At 33.9% G+C, this 8,126-nt stretch overlaps 1 protein-coding gene across 1 annotated transcript in view; it reads left to right on the top strand.

The window, feature by feature from the left end:
* ADAM28 (ADAM metallopeptidase domain 28) overlaps positions 1–8,126 on the top strand; it is a 72,182-nt gene that overhangs the window by 56,014 nt on the left and 8,042 nt on the right. The gene's annotated exons all lie outside the window — the stretch shown is intronic.

The raw sequence follows: 8,126 nt of genomic DNA, 5'->3' as shown, positions 1-8,126 counted from the left end.
CTTTCCTTGATCCTCCCTTCTCTGTCTCATCTACTGTGGGTATCGGCAGTTAGCCTCCGTTCTGCTTCTCAGGCCCTTCATCCTCCATTGCTTCTAGAGAGCAGTTCTTGGGTCTTTGTCCTCACTATTGTTCTGTATACACAAGGGATGGGGATGGGGATGGAGATGGAGATAGGGGATGCAGATGGGGATGGACCTGAACAAACCATCTGTCTCAAGTTCAGATTCTCTGTTGTCTTCCCAAGAAAGAATAGCATCTACTTCTGATGTTTGGACTATTTTTTTTAAGATTTATTTTTATTTATTATTTTTTAGTGTGGGGGGGGCAGGTGGAGAGGGAGAGAGAGAATCTCAAGCAGACTCCTTGTTGAGTACAGAGCCTGAGGCAGGGCTCGATTTTACAACCCTGAGATCATGACCTGAGCCGAAATCAAGAGTCTGACGCCTAACTGACTGAGCCACTCAGATACCCCTGGGCTATTTAAAAAAATTTTTTTTGGTTCTTTTCTAGACTTCCCAAGAAAGAACAGCATTTACTTCTGATGCTTGGACTATAATTTACTCTGTTTCTGTCTACCTAAATCCCTCTACTTTCTTTCGGAAATTTCTAAAAGTTCTTTACTATTTTTCTAGTGCTCTATGATTTTATTACATATATTCTTAAATATTAAATGTATTATTACATGTATATAGACATGCAAACACATGCACATATGCTACTTAGAATGTGTCATCTGGTATTTGGGTATGGTAGGGGAATAGACGCATAAACATCAATCAAATACTTTAATTAGAAAATTCTTTAAGGGTTTCCACACTCACTAAAATTCCTTTAAAACTATGACTTCCCTCTTTTTCAACTCTATTTTGTTTAATCTCTTGATTTGCTAAGTCACTTCCATTAGTCATTTCTTCTTTCTTCTTGGATGAAACTTTCTATGTTGCATTTATAAGAATTTATTTCCATTGCTAAATAGAAAACATGAATAGGTTGAATTGGATTAGATTTCTTGACTCACAGTTTTAATTTCATGATTTTCTCAAGAAGTAGATACTGATATTTAGCGTTCAAAACTGAGGTTACCCTGATTTTGCTTGTTGTTGTTGTAAAATAACCATTTAAAAATCATTGGTTTATTTTCCCTTACGTGTTTTTAGAGTTGCTACTAAATGAAACTAATCATCATATCATGCCTGGGTGTTGTTTTCTTTAAATTATTTTGATTGTTAGCCAGTGAGGTCTTTCAAACTGAGGGTTTGATTCTTCAGTACAAGGAATGTTCCTATTATTACAGATTTTAAAATTGATTCTGTTCCACTTCTCTGGTTTCTAATTCAGAAATATAAATCATCTGTATCAAGTATCTTGACTGTGTGGCCTTCTTGTTATCTTTTTTTGTCACTATCTCCTGTTATTTTGGGGAAAGTTTTTCAAAATTATTTTCTGTATCATAGAATGAATTTTTGACAATGTTACCAGTCCTATTTATTAGTTATAATGACATTCTAAAATGGTCAGTAACATTTTTGTGTTTCTTTAAACCTGTTTCATACCACTCTATTGTCTTCTGTTATTTTGTATCTTCTTTAACAATCTATTTTCATTTTATTGAGAGTACCAAGCAGATTCCACCCTAAATTTACTTTGATTCTTTATAAATTTTTTTCTGAAAGTATATATTCTATATCTATTCTATTTCCACATTTTATTTTAAGCCTAACCTTTTTATATTTTTATGCTTTTTCCCCCTTAATTACTTATCAATTCCAAAACACATTGTTAAAGTATTTCTTTAAATAGAAGGACTGGTGATGGAAATATGCATTATGTGACACCAGATTTATGTTTTAAGGGGATCAAGAAGGCAATTGGAGTGGTTCAGGATACAGATAAGGGATGTTTTTATCTGAATCACTTATTCTACTTGTTAAAAACCAGTGTCAGGATTCAACTGCATCCATCAGGCTTTCTTTTTGTTTTGGGACACTGTTGGTGAGTTTGATTCCATTCTGGCACTACTTCTACCAAAACATCAAGTAAAGCCTCCATCAGACTGGGGAAGGTCCTCTAACGCAGGAAAGTGTCCCATCACCAAAAGGACAGATTGCAACGGATATTTTTCATGAAATCAGGCTTCTCATCAAAATTTGAAAGAAAAATTATATTTCTATTTTCATTAAACTCTAACTAATACAATTACAGGGATGTAAGGAAACAAACCACAGTGGTATTAATTCTCCTGTGTCACCAATGGAAATTACACACTTTTACATCACATTGCAGTTGCTACATAAATCCTTAAATATCCTGTATGTGTGTTTATCCTATATATGTGTTTCCAGTTTGAAATTCTGATGGCTATTAATCCACTGTTAGGTCTTATAATTTAGGGATTAAAAAAGAAACATATATGTAACTATATCACAAATTCCTTTATAATATTTTGACAACTGTATTCCAACATAATTAGCTTCCTTTTTAGTCCTGTGCATTTTATTAATGAATTTAAAAGCCTTCAGAAAAGAGTTTATAGGCTCTATCAGATTTCTAGAATGATCTGTGGCACATAAAAGGTTAAGATCGCTGCTCTCTAGTACTGCATACATCACCATGGGCTTTCAAGCTTCCTTAATTAAAACCATTTTTGGTAAAATTTATACAGAAAAACATATAAATATATTACATGTATTATTTGTATACATTTATAATATAACATCTATACCCATATACATATCCATATATATATATAATATGAATTATAAAATGAGCATTCATATGCTACAGTCTGGGCCAAGAAACAGAGCATTGCTATCAGCCCAGGCATCTTATCCCTTGGCTCCATCCCTGTCCTAATGTCCTCTCTCTCTAAGGGTTAATCATTAATGTGTCTTATATTATAAACAGTTTGTTACTTTTCTTCATGGTCTTCCTTTCCAAATACACATTCCTAAGGAGTATGTTCTGTTTAGTTTTATATATATATATATATATATATACTATTGGTACTCATAGTTTTCTTTCCTCTATATTATGTTTTCAAGATCATCCATGTTCTTATATGTAGCTGGAATTAGTTTATTTTTGCTATTGTGCATAATATCACAATTTTGCCATTTATTGGTGTGATATTGTATATATATATGACAGTTTCCTTTTTTACTGCTTGTTAGGATATTTCAGGACTATGTTGAGAAAACGTTTCTATAAATATTGTCATTCAAGTCTAACTTCACTAGATCATACTCAACTGTTTCTAGAGTGGCTGTACAAATTCACACTCCTAGTAGCAGTGAATACAAGTTCCTATTGTTATACAACCTTTAAGCCATTTGACACTAGCAGATAGCAAATTTTATTCCTCTGGTGGTTTAGTAGTGATAGCACATTGGGGTTTTAATTTTCTTACTACTACTACTACTACTACTACTAATAATAATAATAGCAAGAATCTTTCCTTATTTGGGAGCCACTTGGATTTTCTTTTCTGAGAAGTATTTGTTCAAGCCTTTTTGTATGAATTTCTATTGAGTTGTCTCCCCTCCCCCCTTTATTAACTTATATATGTTTTAATAGATTTTTGATATAAGCTATTTTCAGTTACAATGTTGAAAGAATTTCCCTCCTGTGTTTTGTCACTCTTTTTGTGGTGTCCTGTGATTAATGGAAGATTTTAATTTCAATGTAGTCAATTCTCTTAATCATTTTCTTGGTGGTTAGTTTTTTTTTTCTTTGTGTGTCCTTTTCTAAGGAAATATTCTCTACCCTGAAGTTATGAATATATATCTGTATATTGTCTTCTAAAAAGCACTATTGTATTATCTTTTCAAATTTAAGTCTGTAATCTATCTGAAAGTCTTTTGTGTATGATGGAAATGTTTAATTTCATTTTCATCCCAGATAGATGCCCAGTTGTCACATTATCATTCATATGATAGATGATCCTTCCCAAATGCTCTACAGGGACACTTATCTAATAAAGCAAGTGTTCACCCATGTGTCTTTCTGGGATATCTATTCTTTTCTGGTGGTCCTATTTGACTGTCCTTTGTGCCAGTATGACACTCTTTTATAACTATGTCTTTAAAGTAATTTTGATATAGGCTGTCCTTTAACTTTGTTCTTCTTTAAGAACGACTTGGTTATTAGCTTTTTGTACTTTCACATATATTTTATAATCAGATTCGCAATTTATACACACAATTCCTATTGGGATTTACATTTAACATAAACCACATCTATGATTTACTTGGAAAAATGAGCATATATAAAAAATATTGAATTGCTCGTATTTGTAAATATTTGTAAATATTCGGTCTGTGCACACAAAAATATGTATTCTACAGTTGTTATGTGCATGTTTTCTACGCTTTTTTATGCCATGTTTGTTTGTTGTGTGTACATCTATTAATCCCTACTGATATCTTGTTTGTTTGTGCTATCAATTACTGAGCCGGGGTCAGTAAATTAATTCAGTAAATTAAAATCCCTCACTGTAACTGTGAATTTGGCAATTCCTTCTGGTTCTACTGGTGCTTATATATTTTATGGCTGTGCTATTACTACATAAAAGTTTAGAATTGTTTTGTCTTTGCAGTGACTTAACACTTTAATCATTATGCAGTTGTATGTAGCTCCAGTCTTCTTGCTTTTTTTTCAATTTTATAATTATATTTTGTTAGTCACCATACAGTACATCCCTAGTTTTTGATGTAAAGTTCCATGATTCATTACTTGTGTACAACACCCAGTGCACCATGCAATATGTGCCCTCCTTAATATCCATCACCAGCCTATCCCATTCCCCCACCCCTCTCCCCTCTGAAGCCCTCAGTTTGTTTCCCAGAGTCCATAGTCTCTCATGGTTCATTCCCCCTTCTGTTTACCCCCCCTTTCTTTTTCCCTTTCTTCTCCTACCGATCTTCCTACTACTTATGTTCCACAAATGAGTGAAGCCTTATGATAATTGTCTTTCTCTGCTTGACTTATTTCACTTAGCATTATCTCCTCCAGTCCTGTCCATGTTGCAGCAAATGTTGAGAAATCATTCTTTTTGATGGCTGAGTAATATTCCATTGTATATATGGACCACATCTCCTTAATCCAGTCATCTGTTGAAGGGCATCTCAGCTCCTTCCACAATTTAGCTGTTGTGGACAATGCTGCTATGAACACTGGGGTGCATATGGCCCTTTTCTTCACTATGTCTGTATCTTTGGGGTAAATACCCAGTAGTGCAATGGCTGGGTCATAGTTTAGCTCAATTATTAACTTTTTAAGGGACCTCCATGCTGTTTTCCAAAGTGGCTATACAAACTTGCATTCCCACCAACAGTGTAGGAGGGATCCCTTTTCTCCACATCCTCTCCAACATTTGTTGTTTCCTGCCTTGTCAATTTTTGCTATTCTAACTGGCGTAAGGTGGTATCTTAATGTGGTTTTGATTTGAATTTCCCTGATGGCTAATGATTTTGAACATTTTTTCATGTGTCTGTTAGCCATTTGTATGTCTTCATTGGAAAAGTGTCTGTTCATATCTTCTGCCCATTTTATGATTTGTTTATTTGTTTCTCGCGTATTGAGTTTGAGAAGTTCTTTGTAGATCTTGGATACCAGTCTTTTATCTGTAGTGTCATTTGCAAATATCTTCTCCCATTCCATTGGCTGCCTCTTAGTTTTTTTGACTGTTCCCTTGGCTGTGCAGAAGCTTTTTATCTTGATGAAATTGCATAAGTTCATTTTTTCTTTCTATAGATCCTGGAGATGAATATAGCTGTGCCAAATTTCTGTTGGTCTCCTTTGCATCAGTATAACATTTTCCCATACTTTTACTTTCATGAAGCCTCATGTTTTATATATGTTTCTTATTTTTAAAAAGCATGGAAACATATATATTCTTTTTTTGAAATGTATATATTCTTAAAATTTTAGTCTTTTTTTTAAATCAGGGTATTTAGTCTATTTAAATTAAAGGTAATTACAGGTATACTTGGCTGTAATCTACAATCATATTATATGGTTTTATTTGTTCTGCCTATTCTTTTTTTTTTTAATTTTATTTATTTGACAGAGAGAGAATGAGAGAGCCTGAGCAGGGGGAGCAGCAGAGTGAGAGGGAAAAGAGTGGTACATTGTCACCAATGATGAACCTACATTGACACATGATTATCACCGAAAGGCCATAGTTTACATTAGGGTTCTTACTTGGTTTATTTATTTTTCATTCCTTCTTGCATTTCTGAACTTCCATCCAGGATCATTTTCCTTTCTGTGTTTCTGGGTTCCTGTCCTCTCACTAATCTTTCCAAATTAGTTTTCCCTTATCTTTTTTTTTTTTTCAAAAATGACTTATTTGTTTTTAGTGGGAGAGTTGATCTGAATTTCCCAGACCACCATTACCAGAAACAGAAAAGCATACTTTCTTTTCAATTATTTCCATGTTCAATTGCATACCTCCTTTCTATTATAATGTTCTCCATCTGTCTTATACCCCAACTTCTCTGCAGACCTTGTCCTTTCAAAGTAGGGGTGTTTGTTAAGTCCCGTCAATTTCCTCTTTATTTCTTCTGATACCATATCACTCTTCTGAAAATAGTTACAATTCTGAGGTTAGTGTCAGGACATTTTTTTTTTTCATTCTGAATCTATCTATGCTATATGCAACCGAAATGCCGCAGAATTTTATTTCCTTTGGCTTTTGGATAGGAATTGTTATGGAGTGGTGGAAAGTTTATATATTTGTTATTATCGTGGAATTCTACTTCTGACATATCTGCCTCTATCTGCATGTATGCATTTTCATGGTTGGGAACTTTTCTTGCATTTATACCAAAATTAATCTTATTATTGCCTGGTTGATCTCTAATGAGAAAGTTTCAGATTATTATAAAAGAAATTAATATTTGAGATAGCAAAAGATTGAAGTTCCACTCATTACTGTAATTAGCAGTTAAAAGAGAAAACACCATATAGACCCAGGAAATTTGTTCAAACAGGTCTGCAATTTCCAGGGTCACATAATTTCTTTTCTATCCATAATAATTCCAAGATGGAGCAAGCATCAGTAAGATGCTCACCTGTGCCTCTATCAATTCTATTCTTCACATCTCCACTCCTCATTTGCTGCTGCTATTATCTTAAGACTTCAGTTTCTTCAAGAGTGATTTATAGTTTCTAGAATATAGATCCTTTACGTCTCTGGTTAAGTTAATTCCAAGGTAATGTATGGTTATTGGTGCTATTGTAAATGGGATGGATTCCCTAATTTCTCTTTCTTTAGTTTAATTGTTCGTGTATAGAAATGCAACTGATCTCTGAGCATTGATTTTGTATCCTGCCACATTACTGAATTGCTCTATTACTTCTAATATTTTGGGTGTGGATTCTTCTGGGTTTTCCATATAGAGTATCATGTCATCTGCAAAGGGAGACATTCTGACTTCTTTGCCAATTTGGATACGTTTTATCTCTTTTTGTTGTCTGATTGCTGTTGCAAGGACTTCTAGTACTATGTTGAATAATAGTGGCGAGAGTGGGCATCCTTGTTGTGTTCCTGATCTTAAGGGAAAGTTCCAGCTTTTCCCCATTGAGAATGATATTTGCTGTAGGCTTTTCATAGATGATTTTTATGAGATTGAGGAATGTAGCCTCTATCCCTACACTCTGAAGGGTTTTAATCAGGAAAGGATGCTGTATTTTGTCAAATGCTTTTTCTGCATCTATTGAGAGAATCATGTGATTTTTGAATTTTTCTTTCTGGATAAAATCTATGACACTGATAGATTTGCGAATGTTGAACCACCCTTGCATCCCAGGGATGAATCCCACTTGGTCATGATGGATAATCCTTTTAATGTACTGTTGGATTCTATTACCAAGGATCTTGTTGAGAATGTTGGCATCCATATTCATTAGGGAAATCGGTCTGTAATTCTCCTTTTTGATGGGGTCTTTGCCTGGTTTGGGGATCAAGGTAATATTGGCCTCATAGAATGAGTTTGGTAGCTTTCCTTCTGTTTCTATTTTTTGAAATAGCTTTAGGAGAATAGGTATTATTTCTTCTTTGAATGTTTGGTACTGTATGGTGACTAACATAATATAATAAAAAAAACATTAAAAAAACCCTTCA

The sequence above is a fragment of the Ursus maritimus genome, unplaced genomic scaffold, assembly GCF_017311325.1.
Source record: "Ursus maritimus isolate PB19 unplaced genomic scaffold, ASM1731132v1 scaffold_11, whole genome shotgun sequence".
Taxonomy (NCBI): Eukaryota; Metazoa; Chordata; class Mammalia; order Carnivora; family Ursidae; genus Ursus; species Ursus maritimus.
Note: the sequence above shows the minus strand (reverse complement) of the source record. Positions and strands in the feature narration are given on the sequence as shown.